We start from the raw sequence: 25,012 nt of genomic DNA, 5'->3' as shown, positions 1-25,012 counted from the left end.
TTCATTTCTTAGAGCTTAATTGTTAAGCACTTACTATGCACCAGGCGTTGGATGGCATCACCAACTCACTGGACGTGAGTTTGGGTGGACTCTGGGAGTTGGTGATGGACAGGGAGGCCTGGCTTGCTGTGGTCCATGGGGTTGCAAAGCATCAGACACGACTGAGTGACTGAACTGACTGACGCACCAGGCACCTAGTATATAACATTTTGTTTTACCTTCAAATATGTTGTGGTCCACTGGGAGCAGCAGACCCACGAACAGTTACAGGTAGGCATAGATCTGTCGAGAGGGTTTAGGTTGTGAAGGAAAAGCATTCGTAGGTGGTGGAGGCAACAGGCTGAGGGGCCAGAGAGGGCTTCTGAGGTCAAGTAACATCTGAGAACAGTCTTGAAGAGAAGTACAGCTTCTTTTCAAAAGGTGGGATGAGTGAAGATATTCTGACTGGAGGAGATAGGATATATAAGGCCCATGGTGTGGGAAAGTAACTTTATAATTCTGCTTTGGCCGTGAGGAGTATGAGCTGGTGTGAGACAACGACTGATGACCAACAGGCAGCTTTTGTACTAAGGAGGCTTCCATCTCCTCTGACTTGGTCCATCCTTGGTTCCTCCTTCCCTCTCTCTTAACTAGTTCTTTCTCCTCTGCAGAGGCCAGACTTCCACCTTCCCCATCCCAGACTTGCCATCCATTACAGTCCTGTCTGTTTTCAGTCTAATTAGTGCTCTTTGCAAAATTGTATTTTCAAAGTATCTGTGACTTCATAAGGGATTTCATAAATGTTCCCATGTGCAAAGAGTGGCACAAAATGGGGTTCAACTAGACTACACAGTTGGGTTGAGATTTTCCTTATACTATCTTAAATTCTAACCAGCTCTGACTTTCATGTCTTTTGAGTAATGCTGACTAGAGAGAAATGCATCCTTTGAAAATTGTCCAGTGGCATCTGTTTTGAAACAAGGGTAAGTCATGGCTACAGCATGTAGATTGGTGCACACACTTCTCATCATCCACTTTCACTCTTGCCCTGTGTCCTCTGAGCTTTCAGTCTTGCCGTTTCCTCTGAGCTTTAGCCAGGCAGGCCTTCTCACTCACTTGGCTAGCATCAGTAGAAATGAGCATCACACTTACAGGCTCCTTTGTAAGAATGTCCTTGGACTCCAAGCTGGGCCCTTTTTTTTTTTTGCTTGGACTCAGACTTGACCCTTGAGCTTGAGGAAAGATTTAGCACTTCCGCTTCCCACCCTTGGCATTTCCAATCAGACAGCTTGCTCTCAGTGCTGGCATTCCCTCTCCTGGCTACCCCAGGAAACCATCTGCTTGGCCAAGTCTCTGTCTCTGGGACACAGTGGCTGACATAGTTCCACACCTGCTTTGTTCTACCCAAGGGGAATTCTGTAAGAATTCTACACAAGAGTAATTTAGCAAAGTCCTACGCTGGCCCCTGACAGTGATCTCAGCTGTCTAGGTAGTAGGTGGCTGTCCTTTGGTTGTCATGAACCCATTAGTAGGAATATGATTAGTTATGCCCTCAGCATTTCTCAAATGTTAGCATGCATCTGGATCTCCAGGGCATCGTGTTAAAATCTGGGTAACACCATCCCCAAGTTGCTGTTTTTGTACCTTGAGGGTGGAACCTGAGCACGTGTATTTCCTATAAACTCCAGGTGGTGCTGATGCTGCTTGTCTGTGGAGCACAGTTTGAGTAACACTGTACAGTACAATCTAGGTCAGTGATTCTCGTGTGGGAGGTGGGAACAATGATGAATCTGAATCACCTGGAGAGAGTTTTTAAAATGTGCATGTCAGCTTAGCTCTCCTAAGTATTTTGAGTTTTGGTATATTTCCTCAAATTGGACGAGGGCCTGAGAAAGAAACTGGGATTCTGGACAAAAGCAACTGACTTGTTCTACTCCTCTGTATCTATAATTCTCTCTCATCTCTACCATCATACCTGGGGCTCGGTTTGGCAGGTGGGGGATTGTTGGGAAAGAGAATATCTGTTCACTGTGGTCAAGTGGCTCTGGGGTCAGAGATACTACCGAGCATCCAGCTAGGTCCATGGTTTGCAGGACCCTGGCCAGGGTAAGGGGAGGGTAAAATTAAAGGGGTTGCCAACAACCTCACTAATTAATACCATTAATATTTTAATGTAATATTTTAAAAATTAAAGTTTATACAAAAAGTCTATGATGAATAAAATATCAACATTTTAAATAGAGACAGAATCATCATTATTATTATGAATTATCCCTTTCACCTCAGGTTCCAAGTATGGATTCTTTACTTAAATTTTGATCTTTTGTTTACTCTGGATTATTTTGCATTCATTTTGAGTTTTAAAAAATATTGCATTAAATCTATATCCTGATTATTGTGTTTTGGAGCCCCCTGAAACTTTGTACCCTCCCTTGCTTCTGTCTATTCATCCCTGGTTGAATTTCAGAACCATCTGGAGAGTTTTAAAAAGTGTAGATACTCAGGTCCCTTTCCCAGATATTCTTATTTAATTAGGCAGGAAGTAAAGCCTAAACTTTGGTATGTATGGTAATGATTAAGAACCACTGAGCTACACCGAAAAACCACTGGTCTCTGGAGAGGCAGGGGTGGGGGTACATGGGGGTCCAAGCTGCAGGAGCGCCAGGGAGGTGAAGTAAACTAGATGCAGGTAACCCGCCAAGATGTGGAAAGGTTGACGACATCAGAAAATGTTGACAACAGAACATTGGCATAGACTCTGGTTCCTGAGAGAAACTGTATAACTATGCAGGTTTCTTGGTTTAGAGGAACAGAGTGAGGTGCAGGCTATCGAGCTGAGATCCAGACATAGAAAGACCTGGTCACTGGGATTGGGGTAGAAGATCTGAGTTCAAGAAGTAGCAAAAAATGTCAACTCAGGATTTGATGCTGAGTCATCTAGATACTGAGCTAAGTATCCTTCAAAATTTCCTCTATTCAGGAATAAGCTTTATCACAGAGCCTGGAGTAGAAGGCATTTGGCAAGCTTGATAGAAAAGATGTCAAAATTTATTTTGGCTGAAATTTATATATTAGCTAGAGAAGACTGTTAACTTTTGATCAACAAAGAAAAATACCTTATGAAATGGGATTATGAGTTGTGTTTGTGCTCATTGAAAAAGGCACAGAATCTGAAAGGTAAAAGTAAGTTGCATAGTAATAGTGTGTATTATTTTTTGTTGAACCTTGTTGGCTCAGCAGTGAAAAATCCTCCTGCAATGCAGGAGATGTAGGTTTGATCCCTGGATTGGGGAGATTCTCTGGAGAAGGAAATGGCAACCTACTCCAGTATTCTTGCCTGGGAAATCCCATGGACAGAAGAGCCTGGTGGGATACAGTCCATGGGTCACAAAAGAACTGGACACGACTGAGTGACTAAACCACCATCACAACAACAATGTGTATTTTAGGCACAGGTGCACTGCCTGTCTGTTTCTCAACCATATATCCTCTTATATTTCCATTCCCTAGTGTCCACATTTGTGGAGAAAATAAGATCTTAGATTTAAAAACAAAGTACAGTAGAAGTCAACCTAAAAATATTCTTTTTTAAAAAGTAGAAACACATACATACACATAGCTTCTTACCCTCTGCAGTCTACCATTTGTTACCTGGTTGAGTGAAACGTGTTCAGGAGGAGTTAACATCAGTTACTAAAGTTTCCCAAAGCGTCATGGCCTACACAAAAGATTGAAGAGTAAGAATTTTAATCAAAACTTCTAAGCTTGTAAATCAACTACGCTTCAATAAAAATAAATTTAAAAGTTTATATAATATAAAAAAGTTGTTGCAATTAAGTTTTTATAAAATTCCATTTTGTAAACTGAATCTGGCTTACTGTGGCTGCTAGGAATTTCAAGTCCAAATCTATATCCTGACATAGATAGTTGTGTAAGACTTTACCAATGAAATGCTTTTTTTCTTTTTGCTAACTAAGTCTGTCAACTTTGCATTTGACTTTCAGTTCCTCTTCTGCTCTTATTTGTTATATCAGACAAATAGATGCAGACATATAACACTGCTTCCCAGCTATGTATATACCATTTTAAAATCAATTTTATTGAGATACAATTTACATAAAATAATTCACTTCAGCTGTAGAATTTTATGAATTATAGCAAATACATAAAACTTTGTAGCAACCACCATAATTGAGATACAGAAAACATCATCACCACAAAATGCTTCCTATGTTCCTTCCCATTCAATTCTGTATCCTCTGAATAATTCTGAGTTCAGGTAAATGTTGCTCGGCTTTCTATTTCTAGACTATATTTAACTTTCGAAGATCTTTATGTAAGTGGAATTATACAGTGTGTACTCTTAGATACACATAAATCAGCATACTGCTTTTTATACTTACCCTTTTTGTTGCATGAATCAGTCCTTTTTCCCTTTTATTGCTACAGTATTCCATTGTATGGCTATATGAATATATCATATTTTATCCTATCACCTGTGGATATTTCAATTGTTTTCAAGTTTTGATAATTACGAGCAAAAACTTCTATAAATACCATGCAAATACAAGGTCTGTGAAAACATTTTGTAATTTTTCTTGGATAAGAATTACCAAATTCCAAGGGTGAAACTGTTGGGACATAAATGTAATATATGTTTACATTTCTAAGAAATCACCAAAATATCTTCCAAAACGATTGCATCGTTTGCATGTGAATTTGCATGTCTTATTTTCATACAAATCTACATAATGGCTACCTGTAAAAAAGTCAAAGCTTCAAGAAAGTAACTGTATACATTTAGGGTGAACTCGGCTTTATACATTTGTGTCTCTCAGTATGCAGCAGAGAAAATATAGACTATAGAGAAAAGGCAGTTCATGTACAATACAAATTTGGCATATAAATGAGTGAATTAATTTTCCCAAATGATTGACTTAAAATATAATTCATGGAACGGATATGATGAATAAATGACATAATATGTATCAAGCACTCAGTCTAGTACTTGGCACATACTAGAAGTTTAGTATATTTATTATTCTATAAATGCAATGTGCTCAAGGAAAATAAAACTTGTATCGTTAAATTTGCTAGAACACCACACACCACCTTTAAAATGTCTAAGTTATAAAATATGTCTTACTGTATCCAATGGGGTTTTTTAGTGGCTAAGATATATTTCCATGGAGGCTTCTAGTACCGTATCACTTTTATTCTTCTAAAACTGAGTAAATGTGAAATACAATATTAAATGCTTCCATGCCTCTGTAATTTTATTAATGAATTAACAAAATGCAAGCATTTGCTCAATCACCATAATTATGTCCATAACAAATGAGAGAATTTATAGAATCAAAATTCTTACTAATGCTTTTGAAATTATGACTGTGATAAAGAACCTTGGAAAAAAATGATTTGTTTTCGCTGTCAGGAATTGTTGGATTACATAGTATGCTAAGATGCAAAGGAAGACACGGAATACTGAAACTGTATATGTAATAATTTTTTCTAAAGAAAGGAAGACAGTAAGTAGTTAAGAATAAAATCTAGTCGCTTAATTACTAGGTTGCAGTGGCAGCTAGCTCTTTGTTGTTACTGATGAAATCATCTGAGATCAGTGATGTGCAGAAGGGACCACATCCCCCTGCAGAAATGTTTCCTGACACTTCCACAGGTGGCCCCAATCTCTGGAGAAGTAGTGGGGCTTGTTGGGAGTGAAGCAGATAGGAAATAGGGGTTTGTTTGAAGGAGATAAGTGAGATCTGCCAAAAATCAAAAGCATAGCATCTTAGAGAATCAAAGGCCACCTCAGTACTGGAACTGATTTTTTTTTTTTTAAAGAGAGGCATTAATGTGGAACAAATTTTCAGTTTGTGAAGTCATCACAGCAATTTCCTCTAAGGTGAGACATTTCGGAAGTGTTTTATTATAATTTTTCCTAACTTTCCAGTCTTCTGGGAAGTCCTTTTCAAAGAAGAATGGCAGGAAAGAAGTGTGGTGAATGAATTAAAAGGCAACATTACAGAGGGATTTCTCACCCTCACCGAAGAGGTGCATTTGTCCATCCACCTGTTCATCCGTTCACACTTGTTAAATGTTCCCTTACTGAGTGCCAGTTATTTGACAGGCTCTCTGCCAGACACTATAGACAGAAATGTGAATATAAAAAGCACAGAGGAGCTCCCAGCCTGGTAGGGGTGACTCATGCAAACTGCCTATTATAATACAGTGTGTTTATTGTTGCTGTTCAGTCACTAAGTCGTGTCTGACTCTTTGCGACCCCATGGACTGTCGCATGCCAGGCTTCCCTGCCCTTCACTGTCTCCCGGGGTTTGCTCAAACTCACGTCCATTGAGTTGATGATGCTATCTAACCATATCACCCTCTGCTGCCCCCTTCTATTTTTGCCTTCAATCTTTTCCAGCATCAGTGTGTCAGCTGCTATAATTGAGCTATGCATGCATTTTAAAAGGTGGACAGTGTTAGGAGTGACTAATTCTATGTGAAATAGTATGGAGTAAACTCATAAGACCAAGGAGAAGATCAACAGGATTCAGATCCAGGAGAAAAAAAAAGCAATAAACCATTGGATAAACCGCCTCTGACCAACCAGCTGGGATACAGGGAAGGTACTAAGCATGGAAAATTGTCAGTGGACAGCAGTAGGTGCTGCGTCTCTCTCTGAGGTTGTCCCGTGGTGAGCACTACTCTATTACACACACATGCTGTGCCTGACTCTAGAAGGTATAAGGTACATGGTGATAACGTAAAATTCACATCTTACTGTGAGTCTGAGCCAAAGAGTTTGAAAGCTACTCTGATGAAGAGAAGGTGTGCAATTCCCAGCATCCTCGCATCCCTGGGCAAAGGCACTAGCTTTGTAGACCTTCCAGCCTCTTGGCAGTCACAGCCAATGCTAATGTTCAGGTTACTTCTGAGTTTTAGCCAAACGATCTAGCCAATTTAAGAATGAAAGAGGAAGGTAGGTGTAGGCAAAAGAGTAAGATGTCAGTCTTCAAGGGCAAGCTTTTAGGGAGAGAAAATGAGATGAGATGTGAAGATTACAAAAAACTCAGTTAATATCATATGCACAAAACACAGAAACTAAATCTTTACTGTGCACCTCCTTATTCTAAGCATTGTGGGGAGCAAAGATAAAGAAAACAGGGTTCCATGTTCTCAAGTGGTTTATAGTCTAATGGGTGAGACAAGCAAACACAAACTATGAGTTACAATATAACCTTGTAAGTTCAACAACAGAAATGTGAAGAAACACAGTGAGCTTCTCAGTTGTACATAGGAGTGGCCAACAGCTTGGCCTGGAAGATAAAGAAAGTTCATGGAGGAGTCAATCCTGGACCTGAAACTTGAGAGCAGGAAGAGGAGATGGGATTTCAGCTGAGGCAAGAATGTGTCTAATCAAGTGAAGGGGTGGGAGGGTGGGGCATGTATACAGAACTCCGGCTTGTTCCACCTTACTTGCTACCACATTTCCTAGTAATAAGAATGTCTTTGGGAATCAGCATTCTATTTTTCTTTTTTCCTACAACATCCTAACAACTGAAGACATGCAGAACCTTGCCAAAATAGCTGTATTCTCCTAGGCTGTATTGTGTCTGTGTAGTTGAATACTAATGCAGCTGGAAAAAGAAAATTTCTACAATATTATGCCTATCCCTAATAAATTCTGGCTTAATTGGCTTACCTAAGAGCTTAATGTACCTCAAAGATCGAACCTCGAATTGATTGATCTTTTGCCTTCTGGGGGAGATGCTACAGGCAGCGATTTTCCTTGGTTTTGTCTCAGTTAGATTAGGGCAAGTGTTTGCCACCTCTCCAGGGCAGAACAAGCCCCGGGGTTATCTTCTCCTTATCCTAGACAGATGGTTTTAACAACTTGTTTCAACAAGCAACATTAGCTTCTGGCAAACCAGGTTCAGTTTAATATGCAGTGATCCAGTGTCATTTTTAAAAATAATTAGTTTCATGCTCGGAGGAGCAGAGAAGCAAGGTGTGTGTGTATAATGGAAAGGAAAGCCTGGATTGTCCCATAAATCAGCTGGATGATCCTGAACAATTTATTTCAGTTCTTTAAGCCTCATCTGTAAAATGAAGGTGTGGGAATAATTGACATGTTCTGATTTTAAATGTTTGATTTTGAGGGTATTTTATACTCTTCTTGAGAATCAAAAGAAATGATGTTTAAGGTTCAGGTAGCCCAGAGTCATATTACAGCATCTCTCCTATCCTGACATTCGGAGGGAACCAAAATGGAAAAAGTGGCTTTTCTCTGTGCAGTTGGACAAAACTGTCCTCTGAACCCAGGTTGGGAAGGGAGACTCTCTGCTTGTGCCCCTGATATTTTATCCCATCAGTAAAACTGCATTTACTGGAAGTCTGCAAGACTGCTCTATCTGGCTTATCTCAGTATGGAAAATGTCTAGGTTCTTGCGCATCACACACAAGGCCACTTGCTTACGGAGACTGCAGAGGCTAAGAGCTGCATAAGGGAACAGAGTGGAAAAACCCACATGATGTCAAAGATTCAAGCTCTTGGGACATGTAAACCCACTATACACATGCAGATGAATCCCCTTGAGAGTACAGGGTAATATCCCCTCTTTGGAGATATCATTATATTCACTTTCTTTGCTTTCTCTTTTTGTGGCATGCATATTAATACAAGAGAAAACCAGAGCTCTGCTGATCTAATAATGTATATTTTAGAGATCTTTTGTTGAAAGTTCACCTCTTTTATAGGTTACCTCCTTGACTGTGGTTAAGGAAATGCCAAATCCTGTTCCTGTCCTGTTGCTATAGTGATTATGAGAGATAAAAGCCAGGCATGAAGTATTCAGGTGCAGTTTTTATCAAACTAATGTTTAAATTAAACATGGATTTTAATTTATTTATTAAAATATTTGAAATCTGGTGAACACAGAGGCTAAAGCACTATTTCCCAATTACCTCTGCCTTTTCCTCCTTGATTGCTAGTTCACGCACACAGGGGCTTGCAGAGAGTAACTCACTTGCATTTTCTTATTCTCAGGTGAGAACCACTGAGCCACAGTGAAGGCAGTTGAGTGACTGGATCAGCAGAAGGGACCATCTTTTTTTCTTTTTCTTTTTGCACTAGTGATGGGGGCCATATAATTAATTTTAAATATTTAAAAATGCTTCTTTCCCTTCCCACTTGAGTTAGTCTCTCAGTTGTGCCCGACTCTTTGCGACCCCATGGACTGTAGCCCTCCAGGCTCCTCTGTCCATGGAATTTCCCTGGCAAGAATACTGGAGTGGTTTGCCATTTCCTTCTCTAGGGGATCTTCCCAACCCAGGGATTGAACTCAGGTCTCCTGCACTGTAGGCAAATTCTTTACCAACTGAGCTATAGGGACGCCCACTTAAACACTGGTTCAAGCAGTTTTAAAGTCACAATAACTATACTTTGGAAACTTGGTTTCCAATCAGCTTTGCTGATTGTGCCATGCTTATGTTTCTAGCCATATATTTCAAGACAGAATAAGTGAACCTATTGGTAGTAGGTCAGAACTGTGGTCCTGTGTTAACTTCACACACAGGAGCAAAGATTGGGGAATGAAACAGATGGCAGGAGGTGGCTTGGAAGGTTTGCCTGGACAGCAGGTTGTCACTTGGGTATGGCAGGTTTGGAGATTCCTCCCCAGCCCCTTGCTCCGTATCACATGGATGTTTTTGGCTTTGTAGGCCACACAACCTCTGTTGTAACTGCTCACTTATGCTGTCATAGCATGAAAGCAGTCATAGGCAATATGTAAATGAGTATGCGTGGCTGTGTTCCAATCAAACTTTTGCTTATGAATAATCAAATCTGAATCTCATGTGACTCACATGTGAATTTCATGTGTCACAAAACATTATACTTTTGATTTTTTTCCCCCAAACATTTAAAAACATAAAAACTATTTTTAGCTCATGGCCACTAAAATAACAGGCTGTGGGCTGATCTGGCCAGCAGGCTACTGTTTGCCATTCCCTAGCACGGAATGTTAAAAGGGTGGAATCTGGGGTTAGATTGTCTTTGAATTTTCAGTTCAGTTCAGTCGCTCAGTCGTGTCCCACTCTTTGCGACCCCATGAATTGCAGCACGCCAGGCATCTCTGTCCATCACCAACCCCCAGAGTCTATCCAATCCCATGTCCATCGAGTCAGTGATGCCATCCAACCATCTCATCCTCTGTCATCCCCTTGTCCTCCTGCCCCCAATCCTACCCAGCGTTAGGGTCTTTTCCAATGAGTCAAGTCTTCGCATGAGGTGGCCAAGGTATTGGAGTTTGAGCTTCAACATCAGTCCTTCCAATGAACACCCAGGATTGATCTCCTTTAGGATGGATTGATTGGATCTCCTTGCAGGCCAAGGGACTCTCAAGAGTCTTCTCCAACACCACAGTTCAAAAGCATCAATTCTGCGGCGCTCAGCTTTCTTCACCATCCAACACTCACATCCATACATGACCACTGGAAAAACCATAGCCTTGACTAGACGGACTTTTGTTGGCAAGGTAATGTCTCTGCTTTTCAATATGCTATCTAGGTTGGCCATAACCTTCCTTCCAAGGAGTAAGCGTCTTTTAATTTCATGGCTGCAATCACCATCAGTGGTGATTTTGGAGCCCAAAAAAGTAAAGTCTGACACTGTTTCCCCATCTATTTCCCATGAAGTGATGGGACCAGATGCCATGATCTTAGTTTTCTGAACGTTGAGCTTTAAGCCAACTTTTTCACTCTCCTCTTTCACTTTCATCAAGAGGCTCTTTAGTTCTTCTTCACTTTCTGCCATAAGGGTGGTGTCATCTGCATATCTGAGGTTATTGATATTTCTCCCGGCAATCTTGATTCCAGCTTGTGTTTCTTCCAGCCCAGCGTTTCTCATGATGTACTCTGCATATAAGTTAAATAAGCAGGGTGACAATACACAGCCTTGACGTACTCCTTTTCCTATTTGGAACCAGTCTGTTGTTCCATGTTCAGTTCTAACTGTTGCTTCCTGACCTGCATACAGGTTTCTCAAGAGACAGGTCAGATGATCTGGTATTCCCATCTCTTTCAGAATTTTCCACAGTTTATTGTGATCCACACAGTCAAAGGCTTTGGCATAGTCAATAAAGCAGAAATAGATGTTTTTCTGGAACTCTCTTGCTTTTTCGATGATCCAGCGGATATTGGCAATTTGATCTCTGGTTCCTCTGCCTTTTCTAAAACCAGCTTGAACATCTGGAAGTTCACGATTCACATATTGCTGAAGACTGGCTTGGAGAATTTTGAGCATTACTTTACTAGCATGTGAGATGAGTGCAATTGTGCGGTAGTTTGAACATTCTTTGGCATTGTCTTTCTTTAGGATTGGAACGAAAATGGACCTTTTCCAGTCCTGTGGCCACTGCTGAGTTTTCCAAATTTGCTGGCATATCGAGTGCAGCACTTTCACAGCATCACCTTTGAGGATTTGAAATACCTCAACTGGCATTCATCACCTCCACTAGCTTTGTTCATAGTGATGCTTTCTAAGGCCCACTTGACTTCACATTCCAGGATGTCTGGCTCTAGGTGAGTGATCACACCATCATGATTATCTGGGTCATGAAGATCTTTTTTGTACATTTCTTCTGTGTATTCTTGCCATCTCTTCTTAATATCCTCTGCTTCTGTTAGGTCCATACCATTTCTGTCCTTTATCGAGCCTTTCTTTGCATGAAATGTTCCTTTGGTATCTCTAATTTTCTTGAAGAGATCTCTAGTCTTTCCCAATCTGTTGTTTTCCTCTATTTGTTTGCACTGATCGCTGAGGAAGGCTTTCTTATCTCTCCTTGCTATTCTCTGGAACTCTGCATTCAGATGGGAATATCTTTCTTTTTCTCCTTTTCTTTTCGCTTCTCTTCTCTTCCCAGCTATCTGTAAGGCCTCCTCAGACAGCCATTTTGCTTTTTTGCATTTCTTTTCCATGAGGATTGTCTTGATCCCTGTCTCCTGTCCAATGTCACGAACCTCTGTCCATAGTTCATCAGGCACTCTGTCTATCAGATCTAGTCCCTTAAATCTATTTGTCACTTCTACTGTATACTCATAAGGGATATGATCTAGGTGATACCTGAATGGACTAGTGGTTTTCCCTACTTTCTTCAATTTCAGTCTGAATTTGGCAATAAGCAGTTCATGATCTGAGCCACAGTCTGCTCCCGGTCTTGTTTTTGCTGACTGTATAGAGCTTCTCCATCTTTGGCTGCAAAGAATACAATCAATCTGATTTCGGTGTTGACCATCTGCTGATGTCCACGTGTAGAGTCTTCTCTTGTGTTGTTGGAAGAGGGTGTTTGCTATGACCAGTGCGTTCTTGTGGCAAAACTCTATTAGCCTTTGCCCTGCTTCATTCCGTACTCCAAGGCCAAATTTGCCTGTTACGCCAGGTGTTTCCTGACTTCCTACTTTTGCATTCCAGTCCCCTATAATGAAAAGGACATCTTTTTTGGGTGTTAGTTCTAGAAGGTCTTGTAGGTCTTCATAGAACTGTTCAACTTCAGCTTCTTCGGCTGCCGTTCCCTAGCACAGAATGTTATTAAAAGGGTGGAATCTGGGGTTAGATTGTCTTTGAATTTTAGACTCTTCCATTTTACCTGTTTTACCTTAAGTTATTAATTTCTCCCTGTCTTGGTTTCTTCATGTGTATAGTGAAGTTGGTAATGATACCTATTCGTGGAGTTCTTAAGGTTTAAATAAGGGGATAGAGAATGATTAGAATTGTTCTCAACACAGTAGGAGCTCACTGATAGGAGTAATTAGCATCCACATAGAACCCTGGGGGACTGGGGGAGATGCTCTAACCTGGTGGGACAGGAATGAAGTCAGTTGTAAGATCTGATGTCCATGGAAAGAGCCAGCATGACTTCCAATGAGAGTACAATCATCCCTCCTCTCTTCTGCAGTCACTGCCTTTCACTCACCTGCCTGGCCACCATCTATGGCCTATTGATGATAGACGCTTCCCTGTGGAAACAGCTGTTGGTGCTTTGCATGCCAGCATCTTCTGTCACATAAAATTTAATCATTTTTATTTGCCTTCCACAGCACTTTGTGTTGACACGGTCATTTCAGGACTGGTCTCATCATTTTCAGATATTATGATGGCCATTTTTTATACCTCATAAATCCAGAGAGGCAGGTTTTGCTGAACATCACACAGCTGTTGGGCGGTAGAGAGTGCCCTCCCAGAGGTGTCCATGACAATACAGAGTTGTTTTTACGATGTTTTCTGTGTCTCTCCTCATTTAACTGTTCCCATTTATTTCTGGTTCCTGATCCTTTAGGCCAGCTTAGAGCTGAGGAATTTTTGTTTTGAGAGGGAGGAAAATTTTTTAATATCTAGAAGTTATCCTTCTGATGATTTTTCTTTTTTTGATGATGGTTTTCAAATTGTGAAAGTCAGTTTTCCCCAGAGACCAAACCATAATGTGAATTTTTCTGTCACTGAATCGTGTCTGACTCTTTGGGACTTCATGGACTGCAGTATACCAGGCCTTCACTATCTCCTGGAGTTTGCCCGAGTTCATATTTATTGAATCGGTGATGCTATCCAACCATCTCATCCTCTGCCATCCTCTTCTCCTTTTGCCTTCAATCTTCCTGAATTACCTTTATTTTAAAGACACAAGCCATAGAAGAAATGATGTACCTTAATATTCTAACTTAGGAAAACCCAGGTGTCAATTTGGAGAATTTCATAATGGAGACCACTGACAACACATTTTATTGTTTCTTAAAAATGGTGTCAGACATTTTCTGAGATTAGTGTTTTTATGTGTGTGATTCATATGAAAATTGTGTTAGGGGGAGTCTACTGAGTTGTGTTGTAATTTGTTCTGTTTCAAAAAATTATTCATTCAAATAATAAAAACCTGGGTTCTGGAGTCAGTTCTAATTCTGGCCCCATCATTTACTACTTTGTGACTCAAAATGAGTTATTTATGCTCCCTTTGCTCAACTTTCTTCTCTGTAAAAAATGGGGGAGGGCGGTAATAGTCATGCTTATCTCACAGAATTGTAAAGAATAAAAGTCATGATTCATAAAAAGTTCTTAGAATGTTGCCTAGCACAAAATAAGAATTCAAGAAATGTTAGCTCTTTTTACTCTTTAATTAGTCATTAGGGAGTTCATTTGTCCCTGTTATGCTCAGACCTTGGCCCTGTTGACCTGAAGAGTGTCACATTTTTCCAGCAAAGACAGGCTTATTCACGATCAGCAGAGAATTGCAATTCAGGGTCTGCAAGCATAGCAAGACACAAGCCAAGTACCCACAGGGCAAGGGAAAGAGCATGTTTTTATAGAGGGAAAAAAAGTTGGGAGGGCTATAGTAAACATAGAATCCATGGCTGTTCATTGACTGAGTTGTTGCCAGGAAAGAGTCTTTCTTCTTCTTCTTGGGCTCTGCTATCCTCACAAGGTGTGGGAGCTCCCTCTTCTGGTCTCTCAACTCTATTTTACAGAGGTTTCCGTTTAATAATTTTTTATAGCCCCCTTTACTTACCTATCTGTGTGACCTTGGGCAATTTGCTGAACTTCTCTGAGTCTCAGACATCTCATCTGTAACACAGAGATAATAAGTAATTACCTCATGCTGTTGGTGTGAGGAGGAAATGAGTTAATATATCTAAAGCCTCTAAATCAAGATCTGACACAAAGGAACTGTTTAACAGTGTTGAAGTTAAGTGAAAAGTTGCTCAGTTGTGTCCGACTCTTTGCGATCCCATGGACTCTACAGTCCATGGAATTCTTCAGGCCAGAATACTGGAGTGGGTAGCCCTTCTCTTCTCCAGGGGATCTTCCCAACCTAGGGATCGAACCCAGTCTCCTGCATTGCAGGCAGATTCTTTACCAGCTGAGCTACAAGGGAGGCCCAAGAATGCTGGAGTGGGTAGTCTATTCCTTTTCCAGTGGATCTTCCCGACCCAGGAATCAAACTGGCATCTCCTGCATTGCAGGTGGATTCTTTACCAACTGAGCTATTGAAGTTTAACAGTATTAGGTATTATCATATTTGTAATTTTATACTTCTATTCATGTTCTGAAAGTCAAAAGATAATATCATGCCAGATACAAAAGTGCTCTTCACATCTTGTGCAACTTGCAGGAGTCCTAGAGATTTTCCCTTGAACTCCCTACAGTGAGTTCCTACTGAGCATCTTAGAAATTTTTTTAAGGAAATTTTCTCCATATGTCAGATTAACACTTTAAAACAGGAGAAAAAAAGCAAATAATAGGAAAAAAGGAAAAGCGACAGTTGAAATTCATTGCAAAAATATACCCAAAAATAGTCTTTCATCTTGGGTTTGAAAGAACTCTGTTTTGTGCATTAATAAAGGTTTCCCTTCAGTCTGATTCAAGCTCATGATATGAATGACTTTAAGGTAGTGCTTGTACAATGCTCATAATCAGAAAGAAGGGTTATACATGAGGCATATGCTGGAATGTCCTGCCTGAAAGCAAATGTATCCTTTTGAAGAAGAATGAAGGGAACAGCCATGGCCAAGGCCAGCCATGTCAGCACATCCTGCCTGTGACCATGTGTTGCAAAGTGCCTAAACAGACGACCAAGAACCCACTTGAACTCTTCAAATCCTGGTCTACCTGAAAATAAAGAAAAATATTTTTGGTCAATACTAATTTTTTCCATAGCTATTCACAAGTATGAATTCACATACTCGTGCAAAACCCCAAATGCAAATGAACATTTTGAGAGCACATGGACAGTTTGCTGGCCAGCATGCTTGATCAGTCTGCTGTCCTGGGCTCTCTTGAGTCCTGGAGCCCAAGGGACCCATCTACACTAGGGCTTTGTGGCTAGAGCAGATGGCAGTCTTGTTTCTATATGGCGGTTTGGGGATAACCACTCTGTTCTTAATGGAGAATAAAAAGAGATTTAATAAATTCAGAAAAGGTTGTAATTAAATAATTTGAAGATCTTTAAAACTATCCAATAACTGATTCTACTTTTTCAGTTTGTTCTCTCAAACTAAATTTGACCTGTCAAGCTGACTCAACTTTATGTATATTGGATTATTGAAGGGAAGAAATAAAAGCATTCCAAAGCATAGAGCTTAGAGTGCATAGTTGTGAAGGCAAGCTAATGTGAAACTAGAGATTGCCTTTAATTTCTCAGTAATCATGGTTGCTACAGTCCATGGGGTCGCAAAGAGTCAGACACAATTTAGCGACTAAACAACAATAACAACGAACTTTTGATTTGTCTTTAAAACAGGAATGCTAATTTAGAAATGCCTTGTTCTGCTCTTTCTTTACATTATTGAGACTCTTGTTATCTTTAAAAGATGTAAGACATTAATTACAAAGGTGCTACATTTTTATTTTTATAAAAACAGGAAGTACTTGGTTGTTCAGACTTAACTGAATTGCTTAAGACTATTTTGTGAGGTAAAAACAGAAGTTTAATGTTTGCGCTTATTTGTTTACCATTACCATATTCCTCTTCTGGTTGCTCCCACGGATCTTACTCCCACAGTTAAAATTACTTAAACTCCAACTGAAGCTTCAGTCCTCCCTTAGGCCCTGTGATGTAAAGCTATATTTAGTTCCTCCCTTTGCTAGTGAGAAAACTAAGACAAGGGGATAGTAAGAGACTCACCTAGGATTGTCTAGCGCATGTGGAGTGGAGCTTGGATTTGAACTTGAGGGCTCTGTCCTCAGAGCCTGGGCTCTTAACCATATTCTCTGGGTCTTCCCAAGGCCTAACGTGGAGAACAGACTCATTCTTTGGGTCCTTCTTTAACAAAGCAGGATGGAATAAAAATAAGCACGCATGAAAGTGGCAAAAAAACCACAAAACACAAAAATCAAGGAATGAAAAAAAAGTGCTATGGTCTCTGTTGAATTCTAAAACATGAGCTCCCAAAATGTTTGGAACTGTAGCAGCCACCCTGCCTGCCTTCTGACCCCAGGGTACTTTGAAGGGATATGGCATTCCCTGGGATGCATAAATGCCACCACATTTGTGAGACATTAGTCTATGACACTGTAGTCACACTTCATATATAGTAATTAGCAGGGCTAAGTGACAAGCAAATTTTGACAAACCAACTTTCTCTCTCTCTCTCTCTAAAATGCCTGAGGGGGATAGCAGTAAAAGCAAAGATAGAACATTATATTGGTTTCATTAAGGTTATGCTTTTGTCTGGTAAAACTTTCTTAATAATGAAGACCAAAGATGTTTGATGAAGTGTTTTTGATCAGGTGGATGAATAATTATCTTTTGTAGGTGGGTAATTCAAGCTCACATGCTGTGATATTAAATAGACAGTAATTCTGTGACCAAAATCAAGTTTTCATAGCTTCCTCTGTTTCTGCAGGTCCCCAGAATTCTTACCAAATTTTTATTTTTAGAGCCCCTTCCTTCTATTAACTAGAAAAATGCCCTCTGGTAAACTAATGAACCGCTGTACTCTCCACAGCGTCCATGGTGGGAAAGCTGTGGAGAGAATCCACCTGTTAACTCAGGAGATGCAAGAGATGTGGGTTTGATCCCTCGGTCAGGAAGATCCCCTGGACAAGGAAATGGCAATCCACTCCAGCATGCTTGCCTGGGAAATCCCATGGAAGGGGGAGCCTGGCATGCTATAGTCCTTGGGGTCGCAAAGAATCAGACATGACTTAGTGACTAAACAACAGCAACAAAACTCTCCACAATCTGGTTTATACGATGGTTTCATGTGGATCTCGATATGCCACCCCATCCACAGCCCTGTTTGAATCAGTCTCCAGTTTCCATGGTGCCAGGCACCTGTGTTCCCACTGAGTCTAACACTTTGCACAACTTTCAAGTAATTAACATTCCATGAGTTTGATGGAAATATTTGGGTTTCTGTATTATCTTCACTGCTTCAGCTTAAGAGTTTGAGAACTTTCTTTGTAATAACCATATTGTAAGTGTAGAGCTTCAAATGTCTTTGTCAAAAACTTTGCATGAAGTCACCTACCACAAAATTAGTTGTTGTAAAGCCCACCATTATATTTGATAATATTCTCATCCCTAGGGAGGAAAGCTATATCTAGTCTTGGTTAGTATGCTTTGTGTAAGGAGAATTTCTTCTTAGAAATTGTGGCAGAGAATGCTGTTTGCTTCCCAAATATTCATTTTCCCTTAAACAACATGCTTAGCTCTGGGGTATGATTCAACTTCTGTTGAAGCTCTGAGATACAAGTGGAAATGGCTTTTCAGAATTTCTAGGAAAGTTTCATGAAAGCTGGAAGGGATCTGGGAGATGAGCTCTTTGAGTTTTATTTCTTTCTGAAAAGTAAGTATGATGGTTGGAGAGCTAGAAGCTTTCATGGGTCATAAAGTAACTTGGAAGATGAGCCTGGGTTTCTGATGACCATGGACAGACCAGCTCTAGACTTTTTGCTTTTTTTTGTGAGAAAGAAATAAACTTTTATTTTATTTAAGGCATGATTTTGTTTGTTTGTTTTGGTTAAAATTTGCAGACAAATGCATTTCTAACCAAGAGAGAAGTTAAGTGAATATCTAATTAAATTTTAAGTGCCGTGGTACAGCGAGAAGTTAATAGGAATTCAGCAGTACTATCATTATAAAAGAAGGAAACATTGTTCCTCAAGTTTCTAGTCTGAATTGGGGTGGATTGTTAATAACTGACAAAATAGGAATGCAACTCAAAGTTGTCATGACCAATTAACTGGAAGATATGAGAGGAAGCTTTGTAATGTGCCAGCTTGCCCAGGGTAAGCTATATTTCTCAGATTCCCTTTTCTGTACATTTGTAAACAGGTGGGCCACAAGAAAGAACCTGTAGGGTATGTGGAGGACAGAAGTGAAGCCATAGCTATTCTGTAACTTATACAATGTGTCACATACCTGCTAGTTCGCTTCATTATTGTGAGGCAGCTGCAGGGCCTACAGCTACTCCCCCTACCTCTAGATCTTTTTTTCAATGTCTCTGAATCCTGAACCAGGATTTTTGCAGATACCCATACCATCAATGTCAAAGGCAATACGAAATGATACAGGTTTCAGTTCTTCTTTGTGGATTCCAGGTTATATTTATAGATTCCAACTTTTTTTGGCTCTCCCACTTTAACTTCATCTTCCCTTCCTGATTCGCTAATGAGTGGACTTTGAGCTCTAACATCAGATGCAAAGACAAAAAACTTACAGGGACCACTTAATTTGCTCTCACAAATGTAGAAGGTCAAGCCCCTCTGACAAATCCCTTCATATTATGGGTTCCTCTAGTGGTTCTGTTTATCTGATTGAATCTCAACTGATGCAGTGATATCAATATAATTAGTATCAATATATTTCCAAAATAGCCTGAAATTTAAGAAGAATAAATAAATGAAAGGTGGACCAATTAGGGATGAAATATGGAATATAGAATATAACTGACAGAAGTAGAAAAGGAGTCTTGAATGCCATTCTTGATTTCATCAGTTAATTCAATAAATATTTATTAGGTGACACATAAGTGTTCTAAATTAAAACAATGGGCAACGTATTTGGTCCTTGCCAACCTGATACCTGTTCTGGGAATTAGTGATACAGCAATGAGCCTGACAAATATCCCTGTCCTCATGAAGCTTACATTCAAGTTGGTTGAGGCAACCAATAAACATATAAATAAATTAACTAAATATGCATATGTCATACCTTAATAAGTGAAACAAAAAAACCAAGTAGAGGTAATAAGCCCTTCATTGCATGGTGGGAAGTGGCAAGGATTTAGAGATAATATGGGCAAAGTGCCTGACCCATAGGAGAGCTTCCATAAACTATAGCTATTGTTGTTGGTCTTATTAGAATTATGGCATTCTACATATATATATGTAATTAAAAAATACAACAAACTAGTGAGTGAATAAAACAAAAAGGAAGCAGACTTACCGATATAAAGAACAAACTAGTGGTGACTGGTAGGGAGAGAGGAAGAGGGAGGGGCAGATAGGGTCAGGGGTATAAGAGGTACAAACTACTAGGTATAAAACAAGCTACAAGGATATATTGTACAACACAGGAATATAGTCAATATTTTATAATGATAAAATGGAGTATAACCTTTAAAAATTGTGAAACACTGTATTATACACCTATAACATATAATATTGTATAGTACCTATACTTTAATTAATTTTTTTTTTTTAAAAGAAGGGGGAAGATGTGATAAAAATCCACAGAAGGGGAGTCATTAGAACTCAGTAGTAACTGATTACTCTTGTTGTCTAGAGGAGGACAGGGTAAAGGGATTTGAATTTTGGCCTCTTGAACAAAATAAAGAAATAGTTCTCCTATTGGTAAGATACTAAAAGAAAAACTTCACTAATTAAGAGAACCAAACATGATAAAGCTGTCTGGAATGTGGAAAAAAGAGTGTAAATGAGCAAAGGGAGGAATGTGAGAGCCTCCATAAGGTAAACCCAGGGTACACTGCAAACCCGGATCTCTGAAGAGCTCTAATAAGAAATTTAAACAAGGTGAAAACGGACTGACTGAATCATATTTGTTTGGAGAGACTCAACTCCAAGCCTGTATAACTTCATGATCTTCTGATTCTTGGATGATGCTTCCACTGGTGTCTGGATCGGGCCATGAAGGAAATCAGGAAGGCAGCCTGGGTGGTGCTGGGGCTCAGCTGAATCATGGCTCTGGGGCAATGGAATAATGTGTGAGACTGGACATGGGCACCAAGCTTTGGATCTGCCTTGTAGGCTTCCCTGAAGCCACTGCACACTCCAAGTAGTTGTCCCCATTTGCCCTTAATAAGTAAATAAACAAGGTGGAAGAAAGGGAAAAGATCTAATTACTGTCTTTAAGACACTTATTTTTCCAATAAAGAAAACTCAGTGGTAGGTGCTATGTTGTTAAGAGAATTAAAGAAAATGTTCAGCAATTAATAAAACGCAATGAGATACGATGGGCTTCATTTCAGCAGGAGATATTATAGTAATGATTGCACTTTCCATAACTGTACAGAGCAAAAAGCCACTGATCATTTCCCCTTGTGTGGTGAAACCTGACTCTCACTGCAGAACTAGAGAGGGAATGAGGAGAGGGTGGGAAAGCAGTGATGGCAGAGACTGGGTGGAGGTGGGGGCTGCTGTCCCAAGTTGTCACCATGACCACAGACGATACTGTCAGGTGTCTGAGCGAGACATCCTCAGTTATACTCACGTTTTTACTGAATTATGTGGAAACCAACTCTTCAGCTTTCTAATGGAGAAACTATTGATGTTCTGGTAAGATCCTTGAAGGACAAGCTGTGGAAAGTGTTTGAAGCACTGAGGAATCAAATTATTAACTCAAATAGTCAGAATAGAAGGCACTGAGACAGAGACAGAGGCTATTTTCACTGACCCTGGTATGTAGTTGAAATGTCAAAAGTCCTGATGTTCAAATTGGGAGAAGTTATTGAAGACTAAACACATTAAAAACCTGGAAATGATTTGGGATTAAGGTTTTCAACAGGCAAATCTACTAAGCTTAGATTAGAACCTTTCCTTGAGTTAAAGGGAGAGACTAAACATAATATTCGTTAGAATAGCCTTGCTTGACACTATGACTCTGGGTCCCTACCCAAAAGCATTTATAATACCCAATACCCTCCTTGAGGGCAGTAAATACCTTTATTCAATAGCTTGTTCTTAGTGCCTAGCGTTGTGATTTACTGACAGTCATAAGAAGAGTAAAATATTGATAATTTTTAGAATACTTGCATTGTGCCAGGTATTGTTCTACACTCTTCTCCCATATCCAACCATGTGGTCCTCATAACAATCCTACATGGGAGGTGCGATTATTATTCCCATTTTACAGATGCAGGGATGATAGGCACAGTGAGGCTACATAACTGGCTTAAGGTCATACAACTTGTAAAGGGATGGTCAGAAATCAGTTTTCAGAAGCTCGGTGCTGACCAGCATATCTTTCAGCTTATAGAAAAATGGTCATCCTAGAAAAACGTCTTTTATAAGTATATGTGAACTTCTCACTGGCGAGAGCAGTACTTAAAACAATCTTTTCTAATTTATCCTTTTTGAGCTGAGAAGATGTTTGTAGTCCAAATGTTAAAAGGATGATTTGGGGTTTCTCATGACAGAGTATTGGAATACCAGAAGAGATGTGAATTCTTATTACTGTATTGACTAAACATAAAGTTGTTTATAGATATGGTTGGATATGAAATATCTCTATGAAAGAACAAAAATTTCATGTATTATACTTTAGTTTAACTTCTGAATTTTAGTAACCATCATGAATTCATAGGAGTACCATTTAGTTCTAAATTTTAAGATCAGAAAAGATAATATATAAAATTTTCTTCATCAAGACTGCATGACCATTACCAAATTTGACCTTCATAACAGCCCTAATATAATGAAGACCAAGATTTCAATTTCATTTTATAAATGACAACCTTGCATGTTTGATTGACTTGCTGAAATCACAGAATGGAAGGCAAAACAGGATGTTATCGGAAAGCTGCAATTCTGAGTCCAGTGCCATTTTCACGGCACTTCATTTTCTAATGGTTTGGAATATTTTAAAGACAATTGCAATACATTTGTTCAATATGAATGATGCAGAAATACCAACTGTCCCGGTTTGTCTGGGATCAAGGAGTTCTCTGGACATGGGCCTTTCAGTGCTTAAATCTAGAAAGTCCCCCCAAAGCTGGAATTACTGGGTTACCTTCTGTAAATCTGGTTGTTTATATAACTCAGAAGAAACTGAAACAACAGTTCCTGGCTTTAATGGCCATGTGTATTTATAGGGAAAAAAAGCCGTGGAAAGATTAGCACACCATTAGGTGGGCTGTGACTAAAAGTGAATTAATAAATAAATGAGGATATTATCCACATTAAAAGCTGGGAGAAAAACATGTGGCCAAGTGTGAATGCTCCTCTTTCAACTCATTCAAAACACATAATCATAAATGTAGGGGCATGGAAAAGCTTTGACTAGAGGGAAGTTAGTGACCAGTGAGATTTGAAATATTGTTCAGAGGACAAATCCCTGTGGCAGTTCTACCTCCTCACCCCAGTTTTCTTGAAAAAATCTATAATTTATTCTGTACCTTATTCTTTTTTGAAAGGAACTTTGTTGAGGTAGATTTTCCATATAGTAGATTTTCCATATAGTCAAAGCTTTTTGACTATATGGTTTTTCAGTAGTTTCAAAGGTTTTTCCAGTAGTCAGGTATGGATGTGAGAGTTGGACCATAAAGAAGGCTGAGTGCTGAAGAATTGATGTCTTTCAATAATTGGAAAAAGGGAGAGGCTAAAGGTGAATTTATTATAGCAATAGCTACATTCCTGTAGAAAGGTTCCTTATGATATTTAATATTCAAGATGAAGTGACAGAATGTTCTCTGCCTTTGTGATTATATTAAGAGCTATCGGTGCCATTTTTTTTTCTATAAAATGATATTTAAAAATGAACCATTATAAACAGAGCAAGTATATTCATTCTGGATCTCTTCTGTTCAGAGTACTTTACATAGACTTTTCTACATAAATGGGTAATGCAAGACTTTTTCTCATGACAATGAAGTATCCTCTTTATTCTGAAGGAAAGAATAATACTTATGTATGAGTACTAGAAATAAAGTGAAAGTGTTAGTCACTCAGTCATGTCTGACTCTTTGCAACCCCATGGATTGTAGCTCACCAACCTCCTCTGTCTATGGAATTCTCCAAGCAAGAATACCAGAGTGGGTTGTCATTTCCTTCTATAGGGGTCTTCCCAACCCAGGGATCGAACTGAGGTCTCCTGCATTGCAGGCAGATTCTTTATCATCTGAACCACCAGGGCAGACCCAACTAGGATTAAAGTTGCTACATATTTCAAGCCACTAACTTCATGTTTTAATGCTTACATAGGACTTGAACTCTGTGAGTTTGTAAGACAAAACAGAAGTTTTTGAGTTGGACAGACTTGGATTCAAATTCTGGTTGCTCCTGGTTATGTCATTGGTTAAGTTTTTGCCTTCATTTTCTTTATCAGCAAAATGAAGGTGATGAAACCAACCTATCTAACTCAAAGAAGTTTGAGAGTTAAACTAAAATCATGAAACTACAAAAATCTCATAGATAGTAGGCATATATTCATTCTATAGGCCTCTCGTGAAGTTTCCTAAAAGTCTTAGACTTTTTTATGGCCTCAAGATAGAGCAAAACTGATTAGTATTATTAGTAGGGAGAAGTCTGTCAAAGTTTCCTGTGCCTCTGAACTTAAATCTGTCTGCTACACAGACCATCAAGTAGAATGTGCTGTTCCATCCTTGGACAGATTCTAATTTGCTAAAAGAAAATGTTTTCCACTATAGGTTTCATTCACATAGACTTTGATTCTAGCGCTACTTGCATGACTACCAGACTAGCCAGAACCTCTGATTTTTAATTGCTTCTTAAGAGTTAACCAGGAAATATTCTTATACAAGCCCAGACCTGGCAGAGTTAAGATCCTGGCTAGTAGGAATTAAGGCTGAGAAATTTAAAAAAAATTATAGTTCAAATATGTTCTCATAGATTAAAATGAATAAATGTTGACCATGACAATTTATTTTCTTGCATGTTTTTCCACAGGATGAACACATCCTGTCTGATCTTACAACAATAATCATTGTGCTCATCCTGATAAATTACTATTTCTAAGTTATGAACCCTGTGCACTGAGGGACTATCAGGTTTCCATTTTCCCACGGACTTGACAGACTGCTCAGGGCCAAGTTTGTGACTCAGCTAGGCAATTGTATGAGCTTTTCTGACGTACATTTTGCATTTTAGCACTCTTTCTAGTAGCATTTTATGTCCTTTGTTTCTTCCTTTTGCTCTGCTCTAATCTATGCTAAGTATTTTATGTAACTTTGCAAGCCACAGTCAATCTTTTCTGGAACAAGATTGGGTATAAATAGATAGGTAATCAGGAAGTAAGTGGGTAGGTTATTTCCCTAAAGTGCTAATATGTCCATTTGGTTCTCT

General features: G+C 39.3%; 1 protein-coding gene across 1 annotated transcript in view; it reads right to left on the bottom strand.

Moving 5' to 3' along the window:
* Positions 1-25,012, bottom strand: part of TRHR (thyrotropin releasing hormone receptor) — a 553,356-nt gene that overhangs the window by 48,637 nt on the left and 479,707 nt on the right. The window contains exons 8-12 of the mRNA XM_081503056.1: positions 21,204-21,289; positions 16,653-16,755; positions 15,487-15,637; positions 14,538-14,593; positions 3,631-3,697 (exon numbers count right to left, since the gene is read on the bottom strand). The gene's annotated coding sequence lies outside the window, so the exon portion shown is untranslated. The remainder of the gene's footprint in view (positions 1-3,630; positions 3,698-14,537; positions 14,594-15,486; positions 15,638-16,652; positions 16,756-21,203; positions 21,290-25,012) is intronic.

The sequence above is a fragment of the Giraffa tippelskirchi genome, chromosome 6, assembly GCF_054371585.1.
Source record: "Giraffa tippelskirchi isolate mGirTip1 chromosome 6, T2T-mGirTip1v1.2.pri, whole genome shotgun sequence".
Classification (NCBI taxonomy): Eukaryota; Metazoa; Chordata; class Mammalia; order Artiodactyla; family Giraffidae; genus Giraffa; species Giraffa tippelskirchi.
The sequence above is the reverse complement of the archived record's forward strand: the minus strand, read 5'-3'. Positions and strand labels throughout refer to the sequence as shown.